We start from the raw sequence: 18,955 nt of genomic DNA, 5'->3' as shown, positions 1-18,955 counted from the left end.
GGTTGATTTCTGAACTCTGAATTTGATTCCATTGGTCTCTATGTCTCTCCTTGTGCCAGTACCATGCTGCTTTGATTACTGTGGCTTTATAATGAGTTTTAAGATTGGGAAGTGTGATTCCTCCAACTTGTTTCTTCTTTTTCAAGATGGCTTTTGCTATTCGGGGTCCCTAACCCTTCCGTATAAATTTGATGATTGACTTTTCCACTTAAGCAAAGAAGTTGTTGGAATTTTTACTTCATTGGCATTGAATCTATAAATTGCATTGGGCAGCATTGACATATTAACAACATTTAGTCTTCGAATCCATGAACATGGATGAACATAGAATGTTCTTCCATTTCTTTAGGTCTTCTTTGATTTATCTTAGCAATGTTTTTTAGTTTTCTGTGTACATGCCCTTTACATCCTTGGTTATATTTAATCCTAGATATTTGATTCTTTTAGTCACTATTGTGAATGGAATTTTTTTCTTGATTTCTTCTTCCAATTGTTCATTGCTTGTGTATAGAAACACTACTGATTTTGGGTTGTTGATCTTGTACCCTGTCACTTTGCTGAATTCACTTTTTAACTCTAGGAGCCTTGTTGTGAGTTTTTCAGGATTTTATGTATATAGGATCATGTCATTTGCAAATAGGGAAAGTTTTACTTCTTTTCCAATTTGGATGCCTTTTCTTTCTTTTTCTTGCCTAATTACTCTAGCAGGAAGTTCCAGTACAATGTTGAACAGCAGTGGTGACAGTGGGCCTCCTTGTCTTATTCCTGATTTTAGAGGAAAAACTTTCAGTCTTTCACTTTTAAGTAGGATGTTACCTTTGGGCTTTTCTTATATGTCCTTTATCATGATGAGGAAGTTTCCTTCTATTCCTAGTGTTCTAAGTGTTTTTATAATGAAGTCGTGCTGGATTTTGTCAAATGCCTTTTCACCAAAACTGAGATGATCATGTGGGTTTTTTCCTTCATTCTGTTAATGTGGTATATTACATTAATTGATTTTATTATTTTGAACAACCTTGCATACCAGGGATAAATCCCATGTGATCATGGTATATAATTCTTTTAATATGCTGTTGTATTCAATTTGGTAGTATTTTGTTGAGATTTTTTAATCTATATTCATAAGAGATATTGGTCTGTAGTTTTCTTGTAGTATCTTTATCTGCCTTTGGAATGAGGGTGATGTTGGCCTTGTACATTTTTTGAGAGAAAGTCTCACCAGCTATAAAATTCTTGACTGGCAGTTGTTTTCTTTCAGCACCGTAAGTATTTCAACCTACTACCTTCTTGCCTTCATGGTTTCTGGTGAGAAACAGGTACTCAATCTAATTAGGATTCCCTTGTACATAATATTTTACCTTTCTGTTGCAGCTTTCAAAACTCTCTCCTTGTTCTTTGCATGCAATATTTTGATAAGTATATGACAGGGTATAATTTTCTTTATGTTTGTCCTGTTTGGTGTTCTCTGGGCTTCTTGGATGAGCATATTCATGTCTTTTGCTAATTTTGGGAAGTTCTCTTTCATTATTTCTTTGAATATTCTATCCGCCCCTTTCTCTCTTCTCCTTCTGGAACTCCCATAATTCATATATTGGTGTGCTTTGTGGTGTCCCAGAGGTGTCTTAGGCTATTTTTGCTTTTAATGTATATTTTTTCTTTTTGTTCCTCATCCTGACTTGTTTCAAGTGTCTTGTCTTCAAGTTCACTTATTCTTTCTTCTGCCATCTCCAATCTGCTCTTGAAACTCCTGGACATGGTTCATTTCAGTTATTGTGGTCTTCAACTCTAGTCATTCTGTTGTCGCCTTTTTAAAATTCTATCTCTTTACTATGACTCTCATATTGCTCATTCATTGTTTTCATGATATCCTTTAATTTAGTTCTTTCTCTGTATTTTCCTTCATCTCATTGAGGATTTTTTTAAATTATCTTTTTTTAAAGTTAATAGATCACACAAAACGTTACATTAAAAAACATAAGAGGGAAGCGGACTTGGCCCAGTGGTTAGGGTGTCTGTCTACCACATGGGAGGTCTGTGGTTCAAACCCTGGGCCTCCTTGACCCATGTGGAGCTGGCCCACGCACAGTGCTGATGCGCTCAAGGAGTGCCCTGCCACACAGGGGTGTCCCCTGCATAGGGGAGCCCCACACGCAAGGAGTGTGCCCTGTAAAGAGAGCCACCCAGCGCGAAAGAAAGTTCAGCCTGCCCAGGAATGGTGCTGCACACACGGAGAGCTGACACAAGATGACACAACAAAAAGAAACACAGATTTCCATGCCACTGACAACAACAGAAGTGGACAAAGAAGAACACGCAGCAAATAGACACAGAGAACAGACAACGGGGGGGGGGGGGGGGGGTGGCGAAGGGGATAGAATAAAATAAATAAATCTTTAAAAACAAAAAGCAAAAAAAAAACCATAAGAGGTTCTCATATACCCCACTCCCACCCCCCTACCCCATCAATTTTTAAATTGTATTTTTAAATTAAAGATACATAGATCACAAAAAATGTTACATTCAAAAAATATAAGAGGTTCCCATATACCCCCACCCACCCTTCACCCCAATTCTCTGACACCAACAACCTCTTTCATCATTGTGGCACATTCATTGCATTTGGTGAATACGTTTTGGAGCACTGCTGTACTACATGGATTATAGTTTACATTGTAGTTTACATTCACCCCCAGTACATTCAGTGGGTTATGGCAGGATATATAATGTCCAGCCTCTGTCCCTGCAATATCATTTAGGAAAACTCCAAGTCCCCAAAATGCCCCCACATCAAATCTCTTCTTCCCTCTCCCTGCCCTCAGCAACTACCATGGCCACTTTCTCCACATCAATGCTACAACTTCTTCCATTATAGTCACAATAGTTCCATAGTAGAATATCAGTAAGTCCACTCTAATCCATATTTTATTCCTCCATCCTGTGGACCCTGGGGTGGTTATGTCCACTCCACCTCTATATCAAGAGGGGGCTTAGATTCCACATGGTTGATGGATGCAATTCTCCTGCTTGCAGTTGTAGGCACTCTTGGTTCCCTGGTGTGGTGGTTGACCATCTTCACCTCCCTGTTAGCTGACCTGGGTAAGTCCAATGAACCAGAGGGTAGGAGTTGCAACTCTGCTGAGGCTTAGGGCCCAGCTGGCACATGGACAGTCCAGAGATGCAAGTCTCCTGAGTATACACCAACCCTAGCACCAACCACAGGTTCAGTAACAGTGACAGAAGAGGCATGTGTAGAAAGGTGCCCTCTGAGTCCAACTCCATCACACTTAGGAACACAAATGCCAAAGTAGGGCCCACTGACACAGCACTGAACTCCAGAGCCATTGGCCATGACCATAGAACCTGTGGGTCTCCATGGCCCTCAAGAGAACCGGTACCTGGGGTTGTCTACTTTGGCTGTCTCTGGGGTCCTGCTGAGGCATGCATAAGTGCAACCCCTCTGATGACCTCCTGGCTCTTTTTTGAAGACTCTTAGCCATATAAACTCATTTGTCTTTGTCATTTCCCCCTTTTATTCAAGGTCAAAAAGCAGTTTTTAATACATGATCCTACATATAGGCTGAGATGTTCTGCTGGTCTGAATTTACCTTTTTATTCAAGGTGTCATCTAGTTGCATCACCAGTTAGTGATTGGTAGTAATCCCTCAGCACCAGGAAGGCTCATCCCCAGGAGTCATGTCCCATGCTGGGGGGAAGGTAATGCATTTACATTCTGAGTTTGGTCATTGAGAGTTTTTAAAACTTTTTGGTAAAAGCTTTATTCAATGTGTCCACATTCTCATCTTCATTGATGTTTTCTGGATTTTTATCCTCTTACATTGGATGGGCCATCATTTCCTGTTTCTTTGTCTTGTACTCTTTTATTACATACTGTACATTTTAATATTTTAAAATGTTAAGCATGAGATTTATTCCCTTACATGTCTATTTCTTGGTTTTATAACCAGCTGATGATAAGGCAGAGATTTTCTTGATCTATACCTTCCTATCATGTATATCGACCCAAAATGCAGTGTGCAGGGTTTTCCCTGCCTTTCTGAGCTTCTGTCTTATCCTAGGTTTTTGCTTGCTGGTTATTTTAGAGTTCCCTCTTTATAGGAATTTAGTTGTCCCTCCGTTTTCCCAGGACAGACCTCCCTCTCCTGGGTGTTTGAAGCCAGCAAGACTTTGTCTCAGACTGTCACCTCTATTGTTTTTGTTTTGTTTGTTTTGTTTTATACTCCTTTATTGTCTCAAGCTGCTTTTGCACAGAGGGCAAATTCTGGGAGGAGAGCTCACCAGAAAGGACTTTCACAAGTCAGTCTCTCCCAGTCAAGACAGGGCAGGGACCCATGAAGAGGGCACAGACTGGCTCCAACATGTCCTGGAGAGGGGATCAGGAAGGGTACCAGGAGCTTCTACATGGCTCCCCAAAGCTGAGCTCTCCTGGCCTGCCCAGCAAATATAGCCCCCAAAGCCCTAACTTCCTCCATAACCCTGAGGAAATACAGTGTTTTTAAGTCTCCACCACCATCACCCTTATCCAGGGTGGGTTTAAACAATGGCACCACCCTTGTCCAGGCAGATTGAAACAGTGGCTGCCTTCAGAACAAGGCCCCCAGTCATCTGAATTTACCAAGATCAGTGACTGGCTGTGCCCACCCCTGGTCTTGGGGAAGAGAATTTTATGTCCCTTTCTGTCACCAGTGAGCTAGCCAGGGACCTACAGCTGCCTTCTGCTAGAGTGGGTAATGGGTGCCAGTAGCCACTATGCAGACAGAACAGTTTACTGTTCTTTATCATACTGTTATCAGCCTCTTCCTCCCACTCTTCCCTGGATTCTGTAGTGTTCTTCTGGCCTCCAGAGTTTCAAAATAGCTGTGTCAGACAATTCATGACTATTTAATAGTTATTTTGATGGATGGACTGAGTCCTGGAACTCCCTATTCCACCGTCTTCCCATTCACCCTCATTTTTAAAAGAAAAATTTGCCAGATATAGAATTCTTGGTTGGGAATTTTTTTCTTTCAGCACTTTAAATATGTCACCCCACTGCCTTCTTTCCTTCATGGTTTCTGATGAGAAATTGGCACTTAATCTTATTGAGGCCTCCTTTTACATGGTGCTTTTCTTCTCTCCTGTGGCTTTCAGGATGGTCTCTTTGTCTTTGGCATAAGATTATAATTTGTTGTAGTGTGGGCCTCTTTGAGGCTACTTTTGTTGTTATTGTTGTTTTTCAGCTTTGTATTTCCCGTGAGTACGTTTCCATGCTTTTTGAGATTATTTTGTTTTGCATTTGTTGAGCTACTTGAATCCGTATATTCCTGGCTTTCGGTAAATTTGGGGAGTTACCAGCCACTATTTCCTCAAATATTCTTTTTCTCCCTTTCTTTCTTCTCTGTCTGGGACTCCAGTAATGCATATATTGGTTGCTTGCAGGTGTCCCACAGTTCTCTTAGACTCTGTTCAATTTCTCATTCCTTTTTCCTTTCTGCTTCTCAGACTGAATAATTTCAATTGTCTTATTTTCTGTTTCGCTGATTCTTTCTTCAGCCAGCTCTAATCTGATGTTGAAACCCTTTAGGGAATTTTTAATTTCACTTACTGTGGTCTTCAGCTCCAGTATTTCTGTTTGGTTCCTCTTCATGATTTTTATTTCTTTATTGAAATTCTCTTTTTGTTAATCTATTGCTTTCCTGATTTCCTTAAGTTCTTTTTTTTTTAAAGACTCATTTTTTATTTATTTCTCTCTCCTTCCTCCTCCCCCCCCACCCAGTTGTCTGCCCTCTGTGTCCATTCGCTGTGTGTTCTGTAACTGCTTCCGTTCTTATCAGCAGCACTGGGAATCTGTGTTTTTTTGTTGCTGTTGTGTCATCTTGCTGTGTCAGCTCTCTGTGTGTGCGGCGCCATTCTTGGGCAGGCTGCACTTTCTTTTGCGCTGGGCCACTCTCCTTACGGGGCGTACTCCTTGCACGTGGGGCTCCCCTATGTGGGGGCACCCCTGCCTGGCACAGCACTCCTTGCGCCCATCAGCACTGCTCATGGACCAGCCCCACTTGGGTCAAGGAGGCCCGGGGTTTGAACCGTGGATTTCCCATGTGGTAGGCAGACACCCTATCCATTGGGCCAAGTCCACTTCCCTCCTTAAGTTCTTTATCTGTGTTTTCCTTTAGCTCTTTGAACATATTTAAGACAATTTTTAAAAAGTCTTTGTCTGGCATGTCCAAAATGTGGCCTTTCTTTTTTATGGTTTTTAATTCTTTATCTTGCTTCTTTGCGTAGGCTATTGTTTCTTATTTCTTTTCATGATTGATATCTTTTGTTGCACATGAAATAACTTAGTATCTTAATGTGTTATTTCTTGAATTTAGTCCCTGATTTTTCTGTTCCTTAAGCTTGGTTTCAGTCTGTATTATGGCTGAGATTTCCCTGAATGCCAAGAGCTATGAAAAGAAAAAAAAGAAAAGAAAAGAAGGGAGGGGGATGAGCGCTTTCCCTGCAGATTGACCTGTGCAAATTCTCTCCTTCCCCCAACATTGGTTCTAAAGCACAGCCCAAAGTGAAAGTAGAGGGTCATCCTGGCCATTTTGTGCATGGATCCTATCTCATTTATATGTTTCCCTAGGAAAGAGTCTTTCCTCCAAGTCCCAGATGCTATAGTATATGCCTTATAGCCAGTAATTCTTTGCCACAAGCAGTTGTGATTGATTGCCTTCTTATAGTGTATAGCTGCTTGATAGGCCACCTCTAGATGCTAGGTAAATTCTGGGATGATGAGCCTGCCATGAGTGTCCTGTTTCAGTCTTTCAGACTGACACCAAATTGGTACTAGTGTGTACTTAAGGGATCTTCTGTTCCCTTCAGAACTGGACCATGGACTTGCACTGGGAAGTTGGGCCAAGTGTATCAAGTCAGGAAGGGAGCAGGGGAAGGGCCAGCAAAAGCACCACAAGGTTTCAAGGTTTTCTTACTGTTTTAAAGTTGCCTTTTTCTTGGCAACTCTCCCAGTAATTTCAGCCCTTTAACACTTTTCTGGAGCTTTGAAATAGATGGTTCTGCCTGTTTGCTTTGTTCTTAAAATTTCTGTGGAACCTGGAACATCTCACTCCACCATCTTGGTGACATCCCCAGTCTCGATTTTTAAAAATATTAATTCCCTTGTGTGTGACCAATCTCCCATCACTGCCGCCATCACCTGTACCAATGCCCTTGTCTTCCTGCTCAGGCTCCAATACCCCTAGCTGTGCCAGAGCTGTGTTACCCCACCCCTGAGCAATACCCTCCTCACCCCCCCTGGTCTCAGTGCCCCACTATAGGCCATCTCTCTAAGTGCATACCCTCTTTATCCCACTCTGGCTTCAGCACCCTGTTCCAGACCATCGTCATTGCAGCCCACCTGCTTATGTCCTTCTGACACTCAGTGCTGGGCCATGGTGGCTCTGCCCCTATCTCTGTATGATGGTGATGCCTACCTGGCTTGGCTCCACCTAATGGCTTTTACCACACAGCACAGCACATCGCATCACCACACCACACCACATCACACAACACAATAAATGCCTCATGAGGTCACACTGATACTTCCACTTCAAATAAAGTACTACAGGACTTTTTACTGAGCTGTGTCTATATTATATCTCTGTCTCTTTTCTTTCTTCTGCAATAAAAAGAGAATTTTGCTTCTCAAGGACATAGGGATTACTGAATTAGAATATCCCATATTTACTCATTCATTTTATCTCACGTTGCGTATACAGTGATCTTAGACTAACAATACTACCACCAATATTATTTCTAAAAAGTTAAAAAACATTTTTGCCTTTGTCCTCATTCTCCCCTCACTGTTTATAGATATACTATATCCACACACACTGTTGGATCATCCAGTCATTATACCATACTCTTGCCCTTTTGACTTCCATTTAGCCTTAATTCTACAAATAAGAATTTATATATGATTCATGACCAGTTCCCCTTGTGTTGACATCGCTCTAGTCATTTTCTTTGTATAAGGCTCATTTACAGATCTCTCAGGGAGGCCTCATGGATTCTCTGTTTTCTGAGTTATTGCATTTTATTAAGAGTTGTTTGTGCTCTTCAAACTTCAAAATCAATTTTGCTGGATATAAAATCCTTGGCTCACAATTTTTTTTCCTTGAGCATCTTAGTTATGTTACTCCATTTTCTCCTGACCTAAATCATTGCTGTCAAACTATCTAATGGCAATATAATTTTTCTCCTTTGATAAATCACTTACTCTTTTTGCCTAATGACCAAAGTATTTTTTTCTTTAAAGCCCAGTAGACTATGTTAGTCATTCTGTGTCCATATTTTTAAGTATGTGGTGTGTCCTCTCAATATGTAGTTTCTTTTTTTCTATACTTAGAGCTTTTAGTATTTACTCTGCTTCCTTGATTTGGTTGTCTTCTTCAGAGCTGCTATTATCTATATGTTAGAGCTTCCAATCTTCTTTACCTGTATTTGGTATTTGTCATTATCTCTTGAATCCTTTTTATCTGTCTATTTATTTTTAGGAGATAGTGGGGATTGAACCTGGGACCTCATACAGGTGAGGCAAGCATTCAACCACTGAGCTATACCTGGTCTACTCTTAATTAATTGATTGATTAATTTTAAAAACAAATCAACTTTATTGATACATATTAATAAAGCATACGTTTCATCCAAAGTGTACAATCAATGGTGTTTGGTATAATCATATAGTTGTGCATTCATCACTTCAATCATTATTAGAGCACTTTCATTATTTCAATAATAATAAAAAACAAAAAACAAACAAGAAAATTCTTCACCTCTCAATCTGTTTTCCCTGTTGTACGTAACTTCTATTCCTTTTTTTTTTTTTAAGATTTATTTTATTTATTTATTGCCCCCACCCTTACCACTTGCACTCACTGTTCTCTGTGTCCGTTCGTTGCACATTCTGTGACCACTTGTCTTCTCTTCTTAGGGGGCACCGGAAACCGATCCTGGGACCTTCTGATATGGGAGGGAGGCACTCAATCGCTTGAGCCACCTCAACTCCTGTTTTTATACTGTGTCTCTCATTGTCTTTTCTTTGTGTGTCTTTTTTGTTGCATTATCTTGTTGCATTAGCTTTCCCCATGGGCCAGCTGGACCTCCTATATGGTAGACAGGAGACCAATCACTTGAGCCGCATCCGCTTCCCTCAGGCTATTCTTGAACAATTATTTACTAAGCAGTTTTAATGAGATATATTCACATACCATACGATCTATCCAGTGTGTAATCGATGGCTTTTAATACATTCACAATGTTGGGCATTCACCACCACAAAAAATTTAGAACCATTTCATTACTCAAAAGAAAACTCCACACCCCTTAGCATGCCTTCCCCAGCCCTACGTAACCACTAATCTAATTTCATCTTTATAAACAAATCCATATTTACACTTTATATAAATGGAATCATACAATATGTTACACAATATATTTAGTTCATAGTATTGCAAGCATACAGTATTTGTCCTTTTGTATCTGGCTTTATCCTCCTGGTTGTCATATGCTTTATGACTTCATTTCTTCTTACAGCTGTGTAATATTCCATCGTGTGAATATACCACTTCTTTTTTTAATTTTATTTTTATTTATTTATTCTTGCTCTGCCCCCACACACACACACTCATTTTGCACTTGCTGTGTGCTTTCTGTGTCTGCTTGACTTCTCTTTAGGAGGCACTGGGAACTGAACCTGGGACCTTCTATGTGGGAGAGAGGCACTAAATCACTTGAGCCACCTCAGCTCCCTGCTTTGTTTTGACTCCATTACCTTTCCTCTTTGTGTCTCTTTGCTGTGTCATCTTGTCGCGTCAGTGCACTGTGCCTGACCATCATGCTAGCTCTCCTTCTCCAGGAGGCCCTGGGAACTGAACTCGGGACCTCCCATGTGATAGGCAGAGGCCCATTCACTTGAGCCACATCTGCTTCCCCCTAATTTATTTTTTTTTAAGATTTATTTATTTATTCCCCTCCCCCCCCAATTGTTTTGCATTTGCTCTCTGCTCTCTGTGTCCATATACTGTGTGTTCTTGCATGTCGGCATTGGGAACCAATCCTGGGACCTTCCAGAGCAGGAGAGAGGCGCTCAATCTCTTGCACCACCTCAGCTCCCTGGCCTGCTGCATCTCTCATTGTCTCTCCTCTGTGTCTCTTTTTGTTGCAACATCTTGCTAAGCCAGCTCTAACACAGGCCAGCAATCCGCATGGACCAGTGCTCCTGTGTGGGCCAGCACTCTGTGAGGGCCAACTCTCTACTCGGGCCAGCTCACCTTCACCAGGACGCCCCGGGAAACGAACCTTGGACCTCCTGTATGGTAGATAGGAACCCAATTGCTTGAGCTACATCCTCTTCTCCAAATTCACTTTTAATTTAAAAATTCCTACCTTTGTACTTTCTATTTCTCTTAGGCATTATCAATTGTATTTATTCAGTCTTGTATTACTTCTAATTCAATGTTCATTTCTTAAAAGAGTTTTTCTTTCCTTTTTTTTTAAGATTTTTTTTCCTTTTATTTCTAATTCTTTCTTGAGTTTAGTCACCAAATAGCTCAGTGTTTCTAATTCTGACTTGTGCTGTTCTTTTGTTTATTTTTTAAAATGTAATTTGTCTCAGTATCTTACATCTTGTTTTGAAATAGATTGCAATTTGTTTTGTTTTGTGGTCACATCTTTCTGGTGTGCTTTCATTGTCAGTAGGGATGTTAGTCTATTCCTTCTCTTTTTTCTTATAATAAATTTGTGTCGGACTTGCCCTCAATCCTCTTCTTTTGGTAAAATTTGTTTTCCTGAACTTTTAGAAGCATGGATGGCTCAAGATAGCTTTTCTAATGCGTCAGAGCGCCCTCTGCTGTTGCTTTTGTATACTATTTTTTTTTTTTAATATGAGGGCTTTCTCTGATGATTTCCTGCTTCTGTTCCCCTTCTCCGTGTTTATCTAAACCTTCTCTTTCTTTGTACTTGTTGTGCCTGTTCTGTTTGTTTTTTTATTCCGTGTCTAGAAGTTTCTCTGCAATATGAGGTTCTTTTCTAGGAGAGAAATTTGGCTAATCAGTTCGAGAGTTCGTGGGGTCTAAGACTGTCCCAGCCCCTTCACACCTCCCCATAGACTCCTAGCACGCATCCCTAGTGGGATGGGCAAAATCCCTCTCCGTCTTAGCTGCCGTTTTCAAGTTAGCCTGTTCTGGTTTCCAGTGCATGCCTGCTGGCTCCTTTGGAGTGCACAGTTCTCAGGTCTGTCGGATGCCCTATGTTTCCCTCTGTTCTCTCCCACGCAGATGCTGTCACCAGCCAGGTTTTTTAGCTGCGGTGGTTTGATACCATCTGCTTGTATTTTGTGTGTCTTAAGGCTACCTTGTCACCTGGTTTTGTAATTGCTGGAAATGTTCGTGCGCTTTTGGTTTTGCTGTCTAGTTCTGTTTTTCTGAGAGGATTTGGGAAGATTCCAAGACTACAGCACTACCATCTTTCCAGGATCCTGCGGTTCATTTTTTAAAAAATGTACAAATACTGAACAATATATAGGACAAAACAAATAACTCATTAGTGCATTTTATTGTATATAAATTATACCTCAATAAAGTTGATTTTAAATGTTAAAAATAAAACCTGATTCTTAGCCCCACTATAAAGAAAAAAACATTCTTAACATTTTGACAAAGTTTGTTCCAAGATGCCTACAATGATTGCATATTTTTTTCCTTTTGAATTCTGTTTATTTCTTCATTTTAGAGAAGTGTTTCACTTCAAAAATAAAATACAAGTCAAACAATACAAATATATTTTTCAAAAGTTAGTAATGTCTTCTCCAATCCCACTGGCCTCAAACAAGGTTAGTAATTTGCCCTGTTTCCTTCCACCCCTTTCTCTGTTTTCCTACAAATATAGAAATTTGGGAGTTTTTTTTCTCCTTTTACAGAAATAGCATCATATTATACACCTTTCTCAGGAGTGGCCTTTTTGAAGTGACAATATCCTTGCAGATCAATTATATTTATTTATTCATTAATTTCCCATTTGAAAGTTTTTTCCTTTTTTTTTTCAAAGTATAAATTGCTGCAATAAATGCTTAAACTTTTATGGTTATCTAGTGGTGCTGTTGTTTCTGTAAAATAGATTCCCAAAAATAGAATTTCTGATTCTAAAGCTGTGCCCTTTTTTTACTTCCTTGCTAATGTATTATATATACAGTAAAGTGCACAAATCTTAGGTGCACAGCTCAAATAATATTTATATATGTATATATCCCTGCATATATCAAGATATAAAAGTTTTACAGAACGCCAGAAAACCAGAAAACTCCCTTATACTCTCGCCAAATCAATAACCACACCCCCTCCCCCCCGCAGCAGAGGGAATTATTCTGACTTCTGTTAGCATAGCTCATTTTGTCTGTTCTTGAACTTCAAACAAATGGACTCATGCAGTATATACTCTTTTGTGTCTAGTTCTTTTTGTTCAACATCTCTTTGTGATTCATTCCTGTCGTATGTAACAGGTGTTTTTTATTTTAGTAGGTGCTGACATGATTTTTCAGAAAGATTATATCAAATTTATGCTCTCATAGTGTATGACTCATGTATGAGTGTGTCCAATTTGCCTACGCCCTGAAAACCATTGGATGTTATCAGTCTTTCATTTTTTGCTAATCTGATAACTTTGTTATTTTAATTTTTATCTTGCTGATGAGGAGTGATTATATTTAAATCTCCTCTTTTGTAAATTGCTTCTTCATAGTCAACGCATATTTTTTTGTTTTACTTTTTAAAATTTAGATCTTAATTCTCTGGGTTTCATCTTTGTATATGTATGAGATAGTGGATCTAACTTACTTTTCTTCCAGATAATACACAATTATTACAATTCCGTATATTAACTACACCATACTTTTCCTTCATCCACCTTTGTCTAGTCATAAGTCCTGACACATATTTAGAAATCTTTTTCTAGACTCTGGTTCCATTTATCTGTTGCACAATTACTTTGTAAAGTTTAACTTCATGTAAGGTAATGCCCTCCAACCATTTTTCATTTTTAGAATTTTCTTCACAATTTCCACATAATTTTTCCATTTCCCAAAATCTACTGGACTTCTTAATGGAAAGTAATTATTTGTAATTTGGGAAGAAATGGCTTTTTATATTAAATTTTCCCATCCAGGAACATGGTTTATCTTTCCATTTAATTGTTTCTCTCTCTATATATTTTTTTAATTTCCTTATTTTTATCTGCCCCACTCCCCATCATTGTTTTGCACTCCCAGTCTGCTCATCATCTTTTTAGGAGGTACTGGGAACTGAACCCCGGGCCTTCCATGTGAGAGGATGGTGCCTAATCACTTGAGACACCTCTGCACCCTGTTTATTGTCTCTCATTGTATTTCCTTGCTGTGTCTCTTGATTGTGTCTTCTCACTAAGTAATCTTGTTGCGTTGGCTCATCACGTCAATTTGCTGTCTTTCATTTTCTTTAGGAGGCACCAGAAACGGAACCTGGCACCTTCCATGTTGTAGGCAGGAGCCTAGCTGCTTGATCCACATCCACTTCCCCATTTCTTTCTTTTTTTAATTATCTTTTTTTTTTTAAGATGCATAGATCACATAAAATGTTACATTAAAAAATATAAGACGTTCCCATATACCCCACTTCCCATACCCCCACTCCTCCCTCACCAACAACTCCTTTCATTAGTGTGGTATATTCATTTCATTTGATGAGTACATTTTGGAGCATTGCTACACAATATGGATTATAGTTTATGCTGTAGTTTACACTCTCTCCCAGTCCATTCAATAGGTATGGCAGGATATATAATGTCCTGCATCTGTCCCTGCAATATCATTGAGGACAATTCCAAGTCCCCAAAATGCCCCAATATCACCTCTTTTTCCTTGTTCTATATCCTTTAAAATGAGATTTCCTCTTTTTCCTCATACAGATCATGGACTTTAAATTTATTACTTTTTAATAATTTTGTCAATATAATTCACTAGATCAATAAAGGAAGAGTGCTAATATTAGTGTATCAATAGATATCTCTCCCCCAAAAAAGCATTTTATATAAAGATTAACAGCCATACCTAATAAAACTCTATGCAAAATAGGAGTAAACAAATGATATCAACATAAAAATGCCTACTTACCAAAGAGCAATGACAACAAAAATATTAATTCTGAAGTATTAAAATCAGGAACTAGAGAGGAAAGTCCACCATCACCACAAATATTCAATGTTATTTTGAAGATTTTAGCTGATTTATTCATTCATCCTACAAACATTTTTTGAGGGTTTGCTATGAACTAGTCACAAGTTCAAATATATATGGACTGGAAGTGGATGTGGCTCAACTGATAGAGCACGTCTACCATATGGAGGGTCCAGGGTTCAATCCCCAGGGCCTCCTGACCCATGTGATAAGCTGGCCCACATTCAGTGCTGCCGTGTGCAAGGAGTGCTGTGCCATGCAGGGGTGCCCCCGCGTAGGGGTGCCCCACGTGCAAGCAGTGCACCCCACAAGGAAAGCCTCTCTCTGTGAAAAAAGTGCAGCCTGCCCAGGAGTGGCGCTGCACACAAGGAGAGCTGACACAGCAAGATGACACAACAAAAAGGAGACACGGTTTCCCAGTGCTGCTGGATAGTACAAGAGGACACAGAAGAACACACAGCAAATGGACACAGAGAGCAGACAAATGGGGGTGAGGGGGGGGAGGTGTGGAAGGGGAGAGAAATTTTTTTAAAATTTAAAAATCTAAAATATATATATATAAACTATACACAAGGGTACAGTTATGGAGGATGTAGCTGAAGGAATAAGATAAGAAAGTGGAGAAAGTATAAATATTTGAAAAGAAGAAAAAATACTTTTATTTTCAGATATGATTGTTTCTAGAAATCCTAAAGCACTAAAAATTTATAAGAATTTATAAAAGAATTTAATAAAGTGGTTGTGAAAAGATAATTGTACACAATGCTGTTGTTTCGGGTTTTTTTGACGTCTCAGGGCCAGGGATTGAACCCAGCGTATGTGGGAAGCTGGTGCTGAACCACTGAGCCAAATCGTCTCCCCATACAAGCTTTTTTTGATAGTAGAAAAGACAAGTTTGAAATAAACATAATTAAAATATGCCATTCATTGTAGTGTTTTATGTACCCACAGATATTTTAGAGTTCTAATGTTTAAAAGAATGAGCAGATGTTCACAACACAGGTTTTCCCCTGAACCACTCAGCCTGACCCTTTCCATTCTGAGTGCCTCTACTGCTGCGAAAGCTTATAGCTAGGAGTACCCAAATAAAAAACAAACTGTTTACACATCCAATCTGTTCCCTCCGGTTTGTTAACTGTTCCTCTTGTGTACTACATTCAAGTGTTTACTGAAGCGCATAACTCCAAGTTCTGGAAGGGGGAGAGGAAATTTCATGCTCAGCGTCCAACCCACTCCTAGGCTGGCGAATGCTGTCTTGTTACCGGTATTCAGATTCCCACCTAATTCCTCCTAAATCAAACAAACAAATAAAAGCAGAGATTTGGGGATGAGGTGGGCAATTCTAACATGCTTCCTGCCAAAAATATGCTCAAGAGAGAGTCTTGGTCCTTCTTTTGTCAGGATGGTTCGGAGTCAACTTTTATCTCTAGGCAGAGGCCACTGAGGTGAGGTTTGAGGCGAGGAGAGCATATGAAAAGAAAATTTAGGCTTGTTAAACATATATGCAAAAATAGTAAAATATTAGCAAATTGAGTCCAACAGTGTATTAAATAATATCACTTCATGACCGAATAGGGTTTATCTTGGTACGTTAAGATGATTTCACCACCAGGAAGTTCATCAATGTAATTCACCAGATTAAAAGGGACTATATAATCATTTCAAGGGAAGCAGAAAGAGAATCTGTTAACATTTAACAGATCCATGAAAAGAATAGAAAAACTTTTAGCAAAATAGGAATCGAGAGAAATTTCTTTAACCTGGTAAATGGTATCCAACAAAATCGTACAATAAACATTACTTAATGGTAAAACTTTAGACGTAGCTTCACAGTCTCATTAAAGAACAAGATAAAGAAGACCACTATCACTGCTACTGATAGACTGGCAATCCTAGTCTCATAAATAAAATCAAAAATTAAAAGAAAGAGAGAAGGAGAGGAAGAGAGAGAAGAGGAAAGGAAGGAAGGAAAGAATCAATTACTACGGATCACCAGATATTTAAGGGAAGTCTTAACATGAAAGAGAAAGACATTCCCTTCCTCAGTCAAACAGAAAAAGTGAACTCACCACTCCTAGGTATATATCCAAGAGAAGTGAAAAAAACATGTCCACACAAAAACCTGTACACGAATGTTCCTAGTAACATTATTCGTAATAGTCAAAAAGTGGAAAAAATTCATGTCTATCAACAGATGAATGGAATATTATTCCATTTTGGAATAATATTAAGGCATAAAAAGAATAAAGTTCCAATAGATACTACAACATGGATGAGCCTGGAAAACATTATGCTAAGTGAAAGAAGCCAAACACAAAAGGCTAGATAGTGTATGATTTCATATATAAACGTCCAGGATAGACAAATCTAAAGAATAATGGTTGCCTAGGGGAAGGGGTGTAGAATGAGGAGTGACTGCTAATGGATACAGGTTTTTTTTAATGAGATGAAAATGTTTCAAAATTAGATTGGGTTAATGATTACACAAATCTCTGAGTTGTATACTTTCTGTGAATTGTATACTTTCAATGGGTGAATTTTATGGTATCTGAATTATGTCTTAATAAAGCTGTGAAAGTGATCTCAGGATAGAACATGAAGAGAAATATACCCCAACACTGGTCAGACTGTCAAATGCAAAGAACAAAAACAGAGTTCTGAAAGCTGCAGGAGAAAAGCTACACACTATGTATAAGGGAGTACCAATTAGATTAAGTGCTTAATTCTCATTGGAAACCATGGAGGCAAGAAGTAGACATTAATGGGAAAATTGAGGGACAAAAAAAAGGTATGACTTTAAAAATTAAATAGCAAAATGGCAGAGGAAAGTCTTGCATTATCAGGAGGATGACTTTAAGTGTAAATGGGGAAGCAGACTTGGCCCAATGGATAGGGCATCTACCTACGACATGAGAGGTCTGTGGTTCAAACCCTGGGCTTCTTTGACCCGTGTGGAGCTTGTGCAGTGCTGATGCGTGCGAGGAGTGCCGTACCACACAGGGGTGTCCCCCGCATAGGGAGCCCCACGCACAAGGAGTGCGCCCCATAAGGAGAGCCGCCCAGCACAAAAGAAAGTGCAGCCTGCCCAAGAATGGCGCCGCACACACAGAGAGCTGACACAACAAGATGATGCAACAAAAAGAAACACAGATTCCCAGTGCCGCTGATAAGGATAGAGAGGCGATAAAAGAAGAACACACAGCGAATGGACACAGAGAGCAGACAACGGGGGGGGGGGGGCAGAAATAAATAAAAAATAAACCTTTTAAAAAAAGTGTAAATGGATTAAAATCTCCTGTCAAAAGGCAGAGACTGGCAGAATGATTTTTTTAAAAAAATGACCCAACTATATGCTGTTTATAAAACCCACCTTAAATTAAAAATTCAAAGACATAAGTAGGCTGAAAGTGAAAGGATGGAAAAATATACCATGCAAGTAGTAATAAAAGAGAGCAGGGTTTTTCACCCTGCTTTCCTGCTTCAGGACCTGTTCTCTCTCCTCTGTGCACTGCTGTCACCATTTTTCCTCTGCCTTGTGGCCACACAAGTAAACCTGAGGATTTATAATCTATAAGGGGGAATTGTAGCTTGTAAATCAGCCCTCTTCATCCCTTTCATCCCCTTTCTCACTACCTGGGACCCCTGCTCTGTTATTTTCTGTTATTTTCTCCCAGTTCTCTTCCCTCCCTACCTGAATAAATTACTGGCCTAACTCACCCAGCGCTCTTTTGAAATTCATTTCTGTAGCATAGCCAAGAACCTAGATAGAATCCAGTAACATATTTGGCAAGCCAGTCCAGGAGTTTATTGCTATTAAAAAGAAATTTCCGATGTGATGCACGAAACCTGAATGAAACCAGCTGCCCAAGAAAAATGCCAGCTTACCAAAAGCACCTGACTAGATGTACACATGCCAGCCATTGGACGGCCTAAAATACCTCTTCAAGAAACAAAGTTAAGTAATGATCAACATCTTGTTAGCCATACGGGGACTTCATCCAGCTTCATACAGGATGCCAGATCTGTCTTCTTCCAGTCGAGATAGAGTAGCAAGGGAGTTCTGTACCTTGTTAGGCAGGGTCTGCGAGCCCCTAACCAACAGGAAGCCGCTACAGAAGAAAGATCATCTTCCTTCAGCACCCCTTTAAGATTAAAGGTGTAGAATTCTCTGAGGGGGGAATGAAGCAGGCTAATAAGATATGGAATTAATAGACGGATCTGGAACCTGGCATGTGGATGTCAGTAACCACCAAGATGGCTGCCGGAGGACTCCCACCTCCGGAATTCTGCTATCCAGAACAAAGGCTTCTTCCAGGGAACAAGGAAAAGTCCCGGATGTTCTCTAGGAACTTTATCATGGATCCTCACTAAGGGATTGATGGGTGGGGTAATCAGTCAAAATAGCAAACAGCTGGAACCCCTTCCCCTGCTATTAGCAAAGGGGTGGAATAATTAGCCATTTAAAAGCAAACCACAGTGCTCGCTTCGGCAGCACATATACTAAAATTGGAACGATACAGAGAAGATTAGCATGGCCCCTGCGCAAGGATGACACGCAAATTCGTGAAGCGTTCCATATTTTTACAAAATCCAATGGATGTGTCATGATGATGGGAACGAGTGTTGTTGGGGGGGGAGAGGGGGGGTGGGGGGATGGGGTTGAATGGGACCTCACATATATATTTTTAATGTAATATTATTACAAAGTCAATAAAA

The 18,955-nt window shown here is 39.7% G+C and overlaps 1 protein-coding gene and 1 non-coding gene across 2 annotated transcripts in view; both read left to right on the top strand.

Annotated features, from left to right (window-relative positions):
- SELENBP1 (selenium binding protein 1) overlaps positions 1 to 18,955 on the top strand; it is a 91,378-nt gene that overhangs the window by 47,973 nt on the left and 24,450 nt on the right. The gene's annotated exons all lie outside the window — the stretch shown is intronic.
- Positions 18,716 to 18,822, top strand: LOC131273173 (U6 spliceosomal RNA). Its single transcript, XR_009180332.1, has one exon. It is a non-coding gene; the product is annotated as a U6 spliceosomal RNA (small nuclear RNA).

This window comes from Dasypus novemcinctus, chromosome 13, assembly GCF_030445035.2.
Source record: "Dasypus novemcinctus isolate mDasNov1 chromosome 13, mDasNov1.1.hap2, whole genome shotgun sequence".
In the NCBI taxonomy this organism is placed as follows: domain Eukaryota; kingdom Metazoa; phylum Chordata; class Mammalia; order Cingulata; family Dasypodidae; genus Dasypus; species Dasypus novemcinctus.
Note: the sequence above shows the minus strand (reverse complement) of the source record. Positions and strands in the feature narration are given on the sequence as shown.